Raw genomic sequence first — 12455 nt, 5'->3', positions numbered from 1 at the left:
TTCAAAAATTCAAGCAAAGATGCAATGCATTACTACCCTAAAACAAGTCTCTGTGTATTTTGATAATTTACCTACATTTTTACCTATTTACTTGTAAATTTGTTCATTCATTTATTTTCTAATAACCGACCTCCTCCTTCTGTATTTCTTATTACGTTCTGTTACTTCTTTCAAATGAACACCATATTCTTTGAAAGCTTGAATTTCAAGTCAACGGATAGGGTTCATGCTCTGAATAATAATAATAATAATAATAATAATAATAATAATAATAATAATAATAATAACTAAACCATACAAGGGTACAGTTGGGGTTCATAACCAGTCATTCACAAATCTAAAATAGCGAATCATAATTCTCAGGGTGAAGTGGCATACTATAGAATAACAATTACAACCAAATAAAAAAATTACCAAAAAATAGTTTCATAATCACAAACTTCACTACCAAAATTTCTAAGCTATTCTGTTTTTCCCCCATATTTTTGTATTTGTTTTTCATACTGAGTTACATTACCTATAATTTTTTACTTATACAGCAAACTATGGGTAACTCACTATCATTTAATACCAAATTTTGGAACAAAGTTCCAAGCCAAGTCTCCTTAAGACTAGGTTGTTGTTTTATTGAATGTATATACTATACTCTAAAGAGAATAACAATCTCAAGTGCCTCAATCTTGAGCTTGTAGTTTCTGATCATGACGTTCTTTTGACTATTATTCAACTGTCAAACCTTCTGTTTTTCTTTTTAATTCTGTGAAGGAATTTACCCCAATTCAATAAAAAGAATAAAGACGATTTTGAATTCACAAAAAAAACAAAAACAAAAAAGTGCATATGAAAGCTAGTGCACAAGAAATCTAGAAAATAACAGTGATAAATCTTCTTAAAACTGGTTAACAACAAATGAATAACAAAATGATACAGTTACCAAAATTATTATTATTATTATTATTATTATTATTATTATTATTATTATTATTATTATTATTATTATTATTATTATTATTATTATTCAGAAGATGAACCCTATTCATATGGAACAAGACACAGGGGCCACTGATTTGAAATTCAAGCTTCCAAAGAACATGGCATTCATTAGAAAAAGTAACTGAAGATAATGGGAAATACAGAAAGAAAAAAACACTATTAAAAAATTAAAAAATAAATCAACAAATTAATTATAGATAAAATTATGTAAATTACTGAAATACAATGATTATGGGCCAAGATATGACACTCAGCAACCCCTGTCCACACGCTTTAGCACCAAGTATCTTCCTATATGCCAGCATTAGAAGCATTAGAATGCCTGCGACCTAGAACCTATCTTCTTTTGAAGATGGGTTTAACCATTCCTGACATGGATCATTGTTGGTGAACTCTCTTGGTTATATGCCCTTCACATTCTTCAGTAAAATACCTTAACCATGAGTAAGGAGAAATCGTAATTCTTGTTCAAAACTAATTTTCCTAATTATAAATCCTTTTCTATAGCAATATTAATAAATCTGATAACTCTACAAAAAGCAAACCATTACAGAGAAGTTTAATGACCAAAAGCTGGAAGTTCAACATACTGACACGTCTTTTGACTTGTACTCTTCTAAGAACTACTAATTGTTCTCTATCACATATAACCTTTGACAAGTTATTGTTACTAAAAGGTGCTCAACATTCTTGCTTTTCACGATTTCTTTTTGCAAGATTCCCATAAACTTTACATACATAAATCCTATGATGCTGATGACGTGTGGATTTATTATAGCATAAAGCTCAATCTCAATGATTGTACCTAGGACCACAGGTGAAACCAACCAGCACTTATCTCACTGTCAGCTTTTGGATTTTCAGTCATTTGTCTACTTTGCTATTATCTTTGTATCTGAGTAAATTACTGAATGAATAAATGAATCGTGTAATTTATGACTATAAGGCCAAACACTAGAGCACTTTCTGCCATTCAGTGTCTAAGACAGTGGAAAGAGGGAGTTGGAGTTGTTGGACATCAAGGAAAATTAAAATTTATTTGGTAAATACATTAATAGACATGTGATGGAGTCAGAGAATGAGAATACAAAGAAGCAGCCTGACCAAAAGTGATGGGGAGAAGAGGGGAAGGGCTTAACTTGTCTCACTCTTACCAGAAACAATCTTAGCAACATCATACTTTTCTTGCTTCCTCAACTTGTCATTTTCCTTCCTATGAGGTTTAATATAAGCAAGCATATCACTCACATTCCAGGCCTTGCAAACAACAGACCTATTGCCAAAGTCACACAATCAACACCCTGCACTAAACTCCCAAGTAATGTCAATGAACTGAAAGTTAATATAGCCTATTTTGGCAGCTGCTCACCTTGTTAGTTTGTTTGCTATTACCAGAATCCATCATAATCAAAAACAAGATCCAAAAGAAAGTCTAAGACAAACTGTAAATCAGCAACAAAAAACAAGGACCAATTTTACCATCCAGAGACACCAGTTGATTACATGGGCAACAAGAGGATACTGCCTGACACCTGGTATTTGTACCTATAGGTCACCTGGTGGAGGATGGGGGAAGTAGATGGATATTATTTTTCAGTACACACCCTTCACGACATTTCAAATGTCCTGGCATATATTAAAATTACCATTTTCACTAAGTTTACCTCCAAGTTTGAACTTCTGCACAGACTAGTAAATATAGCCACTATGCAGTAACTGTTTTGTATTTTATATGAATATAGAATATTTTTATAGATTTGTACTTGCCATAAAGCCTGACATAAAAAAATGGCCAAATGCCTACTTAGGAAGGAGATATGTATATTCCAATGTCTTTCTCATCTAATAAAATATAAGTTCACCAAAATGCTAACTCAGGGTCAGACAAATCAAAAGCCATAAGACATCACTGTTACCAAAGACAATAAAAAAATATGGTAATACCATAAAAAAATATAGGCCAGACAATTCTTAACAATCTTGACAAGAAGGCTTGGATGCTGACTAAACTGGCAGGCATCACGTAATGTACAAGAGTAAGAAACAGTTGATAAAAATATAAATTTTCATAAAATTTATTGCTTAGATATTTAACTGCTGTTTAAGATTGTTTATATCTCCACCCCGATAGGCGAGTTGGCATTCAAACAAAAGAGAAGACCAAATGGCTGCCCGGATGACTGTCTAGTAAACCTGTTCTCCACAAGGTGTGTTTCGAATGTTTTAGCTCGTCAGAATTCTCATTGACAGCCAACTAAGTACTGGGGAGGCTGGACAGGGTCTACTTTAACAGTAGGTAAGTAAACAAATGATAAATTTTATTATGAAAATTAACATTATTTGGGATGACTCTTACCTACTGTTAAAGGTAGTGGATTCCCACACTGAGAAGAGAATGGTGGGTAGTGGAGCTAAACAAAAGCCACTCAGCCAATCGAGCTAAAGGTTTCTTATGTGAAACCCACAACATTCTTACCTGACCTGAAATCTTTTCTGGCCCTTACTGCTGTCAGAAGTTGGATTCCATTCAGGGGGCAAAGCTCTCATATGTGTGCAGTGAAGAGCAACTGTGTGGAGAAAACCGCTTTGGTTCAGCCAGAATGAAACAGAAGCGACGTGAGGGACCCATTATGTCTGGGTCCAAAAGCCATATAAAACGACAGTCAACTAAAATTAAATACCTTTATGACATACAGATACACTCCTATACAATATATGTACCTTCATGTTCCCCAAAATATTAAAACCCAGGATTTAAAACAAAAGAGCCTAGAAGATTGCTCTTTCTTCAGTTTCAGGAAAACATTTTACCCGCTACTGGTATCGGACTAAGGTTTTACTGTTTCAGACACGATTCTACACACATAACCCCTTGTGGACAGGTAACATACATACAATATGTTTACATAATAGCTTTGTAGAGGAGTCCGGGAAACATACAGTACATTTATGTTCAAGATTTCACGCCACACAATTTGAACGATTTTTGGGGGAAAAGTGCTCAGATCATTTCTATGTGCCATAAATGAATCATGGCAATTCTTACCCCAACTCTAACAGCAGTTGGTACAGCAGAGAGGGACCAGTTTGCCTTGAGATGTCATAGGGGAATGTTGTACAAAATTCTCATCCAATGACGTCTCGTAAATATTTTACAATAAATACACTCAGAATTTGTTACTGCTTTTAGTTCTTATCTGTTATGATATTGTGTGAGTTGTAATTATAATTTTATAAAATAAAATTTTAAAAAATTTTAGAAAAACACTTATAACTTGGTAAAATTAGCATATTTTCATGACTGTCTTTTGGAAAAGGTACAGAAAATTTTTCCAAATTTTTTCCTCTTATACCATGTGCATATGCATATCTTCCTCTTCCCATTGATGACTTTTTTTTAAAATAGGCCATCCTTAAATTTAGCCCAGTCTAGGGGTGTGCTTAATATACATTTAGCCCAGACTGTGAGGGTTAAGGTAGTGAGTGGCTAAAAACGAACGGCACTTCTACTGTGCCGCATTAATCACATCCTCAATTGTCATAAAACTAAACAAAGTTGCAACTGCCCTCACATAAATGTTTACCTCCAGTAAAGGTAAAAGGTATGGAGCTAGTTCTCATGGGCTAGCCTAATCAAATACACCACAGAGAACCTAGTGTTCTTTGGCAAAGATGTTCTAGGTTTCTAAAACCTCAAACAAAAGGTTAACTTTGACAAAGATGTTCTAGGCTTCTAAAAATGCAAAAGAGAAGGTTAACTTTGCCTCTTTCAGGTTTAACCACTGACAGTGACATTCTAGGTTTTCTAAAACCACAAAACAAAAGGCTAACTTTACCTCTTCCAGGCTTAACCTATCTAAAACAAAATGTTAACTTTTCCCTTAATTTGAAAAAGACATTTAGGTTTTCTTCCCAAAACAAAGAGGTTGAATTGGAATTCTAAAGGTTCTCTAAAACCACAAAACAAAACACCTCTTCCAGCCTAAACATCATTCTCAGCTCTAAGGCAAAAAGATAAAATATCATTCCCTTCACAACAGCATTAAGGAGTGCTTGCAACATGATAAATACTTCAGTGGATCTCATTCCAAAGGTTCAAAAGGATCCGCAAGTAAAATTTTAGAACTGCACCTAAATTCCAAAGAAAGATTGATACTGCGTTGTAGGGGCTTCAGTCTCAACCGATCCTCAACACCTAAGTTGCTGATCAAATTGCGCATGATGTAATACCAAGGAAAGCATAGAACGATAACCTTGAAAGTACAGCGAAAAACTCTTACTATATTTAAGAAAGCAGAGAAACTTTGATGTTTACATGGGTACAGGTCCTGAAAATTCCTCTAGAACAGCACCCAGAACAATACACAAACCACTGCTTCTGATGCAAGGCCATGGTTGTTTTTCATTTAAAGACAGAATCCATGATAACTTTGAAAACGCCCTTATTGGCAGGAGATGGTTGAGCATCTCCAAGCAGTAAGCGTGGGATGTGGAAGTCAGAAGAACAGCATGGAATTTGGTAGTTTTAATCAATTTCTCCTTAGCAGAAGAACGAGGTGTCTATCAGGAGAGCTAGAAAGTCTGAAAATCCTCTGAGGTTACTTGGGCTCCATGGGAGTCACTGAGCGATTCTCCTACTCAAAATTTGTTCAATACTCTTAGAGTGGATAAAGGGGAAAGGCATATGAGTCTGAATCAGGCCAAACTTGAGTAATAAACTGGTCATTCCTGTCCATCTGCATGCTAATTTGTCCACATTTGAGCACTCCTCTAATTCCACAGCAACTGACTGTTGGACTCACAAATCTAATGACCATTCTATAGGTAGGTTTGTCCGTCCTGAATCCTCAATCACCAAAAACATTGTCCTGCTGAGAAATGATCTAGCGAACCAATATCATGCTGTTCATTTCACCTAAAGAAGCAGTCTTTCTGCTATGACTTAGTTTTTGACCAAGGATACAGCTATTGAGAATCTTCAATGGAAGTTAGTGTAACAAAATTTTGTCACAATTCTTTGTTTTGTGTTACAAGATGGGGGAAAAACAAAATCTGGATTTAGGTTTAAGAATAAACCAGTCAACTCTTAGTTTTCATGTCTCTACTACAAAACCTGGCGACAATGATGGTCCTGGATTACTTAAAAGTTTAATGAACATTTGCTGTTTGTTGTAATCTGTTATTCCAAGACTGCACTGTAATTGTACCTGATTATTCTGACAAATTCTCCAGTGAGGACACGTTTCCTAACAAAAAACCATTACTGTTTAGGAGCATTCCTAAAGGGCTAAAATTCTTCAAGAAGCAATAAGTGCCTATTCGAATTCCAACAGACAATCCTGTAAATTGCAAAAGTATACCCTCATCACCAGATAAGAATGTACTGAGAAGGAGTTAGGGAAGTCAACTGAAAATCAAAATGCATCAAGACTGAGCCAGGTGAAGCAACAGATCCTTGGCTTTCAGAACACCATCGACAGAGTTGACCAACTTGAACCAGCTGACTCAGCAGAAAGAATTCTTGCTCTAAAAGACAACACCATCTCTTCTTCTTCTTTAGACCTTATTAGTCCCACTGTATAGCAGGTTGGCCACTCAAGTCATCTTTCTCCATCTATTTCTATTCTTTGCCTCTTCTTCCCCCAGTCCCACCTCACCCATTTCCCTCCTCACCACATCCATCCATCTGATCCACTGCCAACACCATCTGTCAATGGGCAACAAATTCCTTGTGAATACTGAGGCACTGTGCATGAGCCAAACAAAGCCCCTTAAACAAGCAATACCTTCTCTGCAAATACACATCAAAGGAACTTGCATAACTGATGATGTATGAGAAAATGCATCCTGCATGTCCACAAAAATAACAGGTTGTTCTTTTGGAAAGTCACTAAACCATGTTGGAAAAACCAAAAAGAATGGAGACAGATGCATAAAGTTGCTCATTCTTGATATGTCAACACAGGGCGCCAACCTCCAGTTGCTCATGGTGCTAGAAACCAGTGATTTACTGACACCTGCTCCACTGCACTAGCACTAATTACAGCCTTCTATTGAAGAATGAGATATTTCTGCTGGAGAAGACAAAAGGAAGGAGACTAAGCCAGTGGAGGGGAACCCAAAAGGAGTCATAACTCTCCTCAGTACCTACACCACTGAAGGTTCTGCTACTAAGCCTCTCCACGCATGCCAGAAGGCCTGCAATTGGCCTCCTAACAGAACCTGAGGGCTGAAATGATCCCTGAAAGATATAAAATACAACTTGTACCCATGTATCCTCCCTTATCGCCTTTGTGAGAGTCAGGCTAGGTGACCTGAAGGAGAAACCAAAACAGCTGCCATCTTCTGTGCAGAATAACCTTTTACAACAGACAGGAGCCACAAACACACTAAGCTGGTGCCTCAAATTCTCTAAGCTGGTGCAAAGAAGAGGCAATTATACTGAGCAAAAGTTCAGTAAACGATTAAAACTTCAATAATCAAAACAAGAAACCTGGACAGCAAACTCCATCTCAGCATGTCCAAAACACTTGTTATTCTTTTGTATGTCTCTTCAAAGGAATCAAGATACAGAAAACTGATTCTTCAACTGAAGACGTTTAAGAGCCAATAAAGTGCCTGTGTCCTAAGAGGTGGTTATCCACAACTTCAAAAAACCAGATGACAAGCACTAGCAGACCCAAGCTTTGTGCACCAGAGTTTGAAAAAACTTACAAAATGCACTCTAATTAAAGGACAAAGCTTGCGTTCTCATTCTCCAAATAATGGGTGCCAAATTACTCAAAAACAACTGAGACTTATTCTCTTCATGGCCCGTCCTCCACTAAATAAGGATAAAGTGAAGCACAAACACTCTGGCAAACGCTGACAAACCAAAGGAGATTCCTCCGATTCAAACACTTCTTCCGCCACAGGGCGTCAGCAGCCAGGTACCTGCAACGAATCCGTGACTCGATGAAATGGAGACAGGGAAACTCAATCTGAAGCAACTCATCCAAGTCGACCCCAGTCAGCTGAGCAAAAGAAAACAAAACACCAAAGAAAACGGGAAATGTTGGGATGAGGGGGAAGAGGAGTGACAATCCCCACCTCTTCCAAATGCTACTCAACATACTTGAGAGCATTCCCATATGACACATCTTTAGAAAGCTAAGTAGCTAGAATAATATCTAGCTTGGAAACAGCAGAAGATACTGTAACCATGGTAGGAATAGAACGAAACATTAATCAAGGCAGAAGTAAGAGATTCACCGATAGCCAAAGAAAAAGCATATAAAGAATGAACAGGTGCAGAGGGACAGCAGACAAGGATTTAGAATGAGAAGTAGATGTAGAAGAGATTGATTTACCATTTGAGTCAACATAACATCAGAGTAAGTATAACTCACTACAGACACCCTATTATTAATAGTAGTATTAAAGTAGTTTAACCAGACCACTGAGTTAATTTTATAACACTGTCTATACCTATATACTGTAATTAGTCCTATCAGAGCTAACACCACATACCTGGTGTCGATGATGGTATAAGTCCACACGCTGAGATGATTAAGGTTAACCAAAACGACCTTTCGGCTAACACATTAAACGAGACTCAGAGAGTGAAAAACGAAAGCCAGGTGGCAGAGGGCGCAGAACCACATCACTCTGAGAACCGACCCAGTTCCCTGGCAGCAGACTCCTTCATTTGTCACACAGCTCAGGCTATAGATGGGCTCGGGCACCAACACCTTGCCCCTTATACGGGAACGCAAAAATGATCACACAATATGGGGGTACCCAGAACAGTTACTTTTCAGACAAACCTTTAACAGAATAAATTAAGATTTACAATTGTTCTAACTTCTCAATATGCTTTTCCTGAACCAAAGGGAATGGAAGATAGAGCTAAAAAGGAAGTCTCAGTACTAACTAGAGCATTAGCTGAGGAAGAAGCCAAGACTGAGTAAGAATAATTACAGATGAAGAACCTGTACATGGGGAGAAATGACACATTAGTGACCTGACCTACTTCCAAGATCTATCTGCTTCCAGTCTGTTCCTATACCTAACAAACTTAAGCAGAAAGTCCTTTAAAAATCCCTACTTCCTCACATCTATTCTCAAGATCACACTTTACACCCCTGCAGCTAGCACAAACAGCATGTCTATCTCCTCAAAAATCAACATCCTGCTAACACAGTAATCATTCCTACAGAACCTGTCATTCTTAGCCTTCCAGTGGAAGGCATCCTAAGAAAAACAAAAGTACAGTGCCATTTTAGCAGCAAACAGCCAAAACCATAAAATATCAACAAGCAACTATACACAATGGCAGCAAGGAGAGTTGTGACATGAGCTAAGACATTTGAAACACACCTGGTGAAAAACAGGTGTACCAGACAGTCATCCAGGCAGCCATTCAATCTTTTCTTTTGTTTGAATGCTAACTCCCCTATCAGAGCGAAGATTCATCCCAAATAATATGCTAACAGTTACTACAGAACTTCTTGAATGGGTAATGAGATGGCTGTGAATAAGAACTATGGGGTAAAACAAAGCAGAGGTTGAGCAATGTCTTCAACTCACTTCAACCACTGGAACAAAGGGTATGTTTTGTATAAATACAACAGTTGCATGTAACTTTTGAGCATAAATCTTAATGTGAAAACGATGATACAGTATTTGGGAAGTTGGCACTATTGTGCATCGTGGTACATATCCAGATGGAATCAATTTGGCATGAATTATCGGTCTCTCTAACATATTTATGAGGTGCTCTCTCCACAATGACTGACAGAGCAGGGACAGTGGAAGGGATGTTAGGCTAGCTTTCAGACAGAAACTTGACAAAAAAATTCCCTGTTAAATTATAACCTGAGGGCAAAACCCTTGTATGTCTAACATTAGTAAAAACTTCTTTAGAACTCAGTGAATCTTTCTGAACAAGTGTGCATCCAATGCAGATATATTAACAGCTGTGTGGTATTTAGGGTGCCATGCTTTCAAATCACTTTGGAATCACATCCTGATAGCTTTAATCCAAACTGATCATTCTTGGTGAAAATTTATGCAACCTCTGTTGATTCGATCCTCTTCCAGTCACATACAATACAATAATTCAAGTGACCTCCTTCAACACAAACCAGAGAATATCATCTCTGGAGATAGATTTATACTGATTTTTCTATTCTTCCTCCTATTTATAACTAAAAACCAAAAGACTATGCAACAGTACCAACACACTAGAGATTACCTGTCACAGAAGTCTAGGTGGCTCAGGTGAGCTACACTCAATCCCAACAGATTTCTGAGTCACTCTAGCCAAATGGAGATTACAACTTGCCTTGCACCTGAGATCAGTAACCTATCTGCACAGACCTGTAAAAGCAGATGACTCTCAAGTTTAAAGATGGACATAGCCTATCTTTCCAACTTGTAGACCAATGAGATGCAGCAATTCCCAAACCTAAGCAGGTTTTCACTTCCTGTTAGTATTTAACATCACCTCACAAACCTAGGCACAAGAACACAAGGTTGTTGAAAAACCCTTCACCTCTATGGGGGGGGGCAGAGACTGTGGATATCGTATATGGGTTGACAAGGTATTCGTTACATGATTTCTCCCCAACTCTGACCATGAAATAAATACTATATCATGATTGCTCAAGACAATGAACACAATACGCAGAGCAAATCCTCAGACTTGCTCCTAATGATTACACTCTGCAGTGAACAAGACCTACAGAAAGTTACTAAATTTTGAGAGTGAATGAGAAGGTACCCTTTCAGCGGGAATGCCTTAGCTACAAACACAACTATTGCTATAGTACTGCATAAGTTGTATGAATATAATACTGGCAATTTGATAGAAAGACTTGTATTTTGTACATACCTTCAGAAAAGACATTACACAAATGTAATGACTTGTAGTAGTAGAAACTGCAACTTATCTTAAAACATATACATTAATCAGTCTGCTAGTATGGGGATTCACAGGCATGAAGGTAAATTTTATAGTCTTGTATTTAGCTTGTTGGCCAACATTTACTTAGCCCTTCAAAAATCAATTTGTGAACACAAATGAAAGCTGCTGAGCAGTCTGAAAAATTGAAAAAAATATTGGATTGGTTAAGTTTTACAAAAATATTTAGACTGAGAATAATTAAACAATAAACACTCAATTACGAAAACTATGATTTTATAACAAAAATTTTCATAAAAAACCATTATATAAATAAATAAATAAATAAATGTTCCCAGGCTCATCCCACTTAATTTCTGTAGTCTTTCCAATAAATTCCATTTTCATGTGAACTCACGTGAGGCAGCAAGACTCATGGCCGAGTTGCTATTCAGAAGGGAGGCTAAAATTTAGTAACTAAATGAATCGGGAATAAATACTCCTGGTAGTTTAAAGGTTTGCAGAAAGTATAGTTCAAAACCTATAATTCACAGCTCTGAAGCCAAGGTTATTCTGATATTTCATTCTTAGATGCTTTCTTTCTTTCCATGTTTTTACTTCCTACATTTAGTACCACCAAAGTGGTTGGTGCATCTTGACAGTGCCATGACTGAGATGAAGAAAATTTATTGATGAATTAAATGATGATTCTCCCTACTCTCTATGACTGACATACAAACACACACATACCATTAAAACAAATACAAATCCATCCACTTATGAGAACCACATGAAAAAGGAGGTCAATGGTCGTAACATAACTGTACATCTAGTTAGCACATACATGCAGACTACCTTCTTCTATCTGAAAGGCGAAAGACTGGTAAACCTTGGAACATCTGAGATACAAACTGAAGCATACATATGACCGACACATTTGAGACGAGACAAAAATGTAAATACTTCAACTGCCATCACAAAACCTGTCCACGTAACCCAGGCTACTAGTCATAATCATGTAAAGTCATGAGGATATGTGTCTACATTAACCCTTAGTGGACGGACTGAGCTTGAGTGTGAAGTAAAACAGGTTTGTGGGGGTGGACGGATTGCGGTCCAGTGTGAAGCAGAATTACGCACCAATGTTATGGTACTAATGATTCGAAACAAAGGTGCCAATACTTCTACATGCTATAAATTCACTTATGGCAACTTTTATACAGACATGAGAGCTAGGCCAGTACCAGTAATGCTTGTGACTTCAAGGGGAAAGGTACTGCACCTCTCTCTCTCACATGAGTCTTTTTGTAAATCTGCTTGTAAATATACGAAGGGGTTGCTGTTGTTTTTTGTTCTTGTCTTTTACGATAGTATGTCGGTTGTAAATGTAATTTTAGAGAAAATTGCAAAGAAATATTAGAAAAAACATGTAAAGTAAAAAAAAGTTACTGAATCTTCCTTCTCGTAAACTTACGTGAATATTTTACAACAAATATGCAAAAAATTTGTTACTGCTTTCATTTCTTATCTGTTTTGATATTGTGTGAGCAGTGATACTAATTTTACAAAATCCTAAAAA

General features: G+C 37.0%; 1 protein-coding gene across 1 annotated transcript in view; it reads right to left on the bottom strand.

The window, feature by feature from the left end:
- The window catches only part of Tim8 (translocase of inner membrane 8), a 70464-nt gene that overhangs the window by 35447 nt on the left and 22562 nt on the right, over nt 1–12455 (bottom strand). Inside the window, exon 4 of the transcript XR_010850462.1 lies at nt 10868–11074. The gene's annotated coding sequence lies outside the window, so the exon portion shown is untranslated. The remainder of the gene's footprint in view (nt 1–10867; nt 11075–12455) is intronic.

The sequence above is a fragment of the Macrobrachium rosenbergii genome, chromosome 45 (assembly GCF_040412425.1).
Source record: "Macrobrachium rosenbergii isolate ZJJX-2024 chromosome 45, ASM4041242v1, whole genome shotgun sequence".
Taxonomy (NCBI): Eukaryota; Metazoa; Arthropoda; class Malacostraca; order Decapoda; family Palaemonidae; genus Macrobrachium; species Macrobrachium rosenbergii.
Note: the sequence above shows the minus strand (reverse complement) of the source record. Positions and strands in the feature narration are given on the sequence as shown.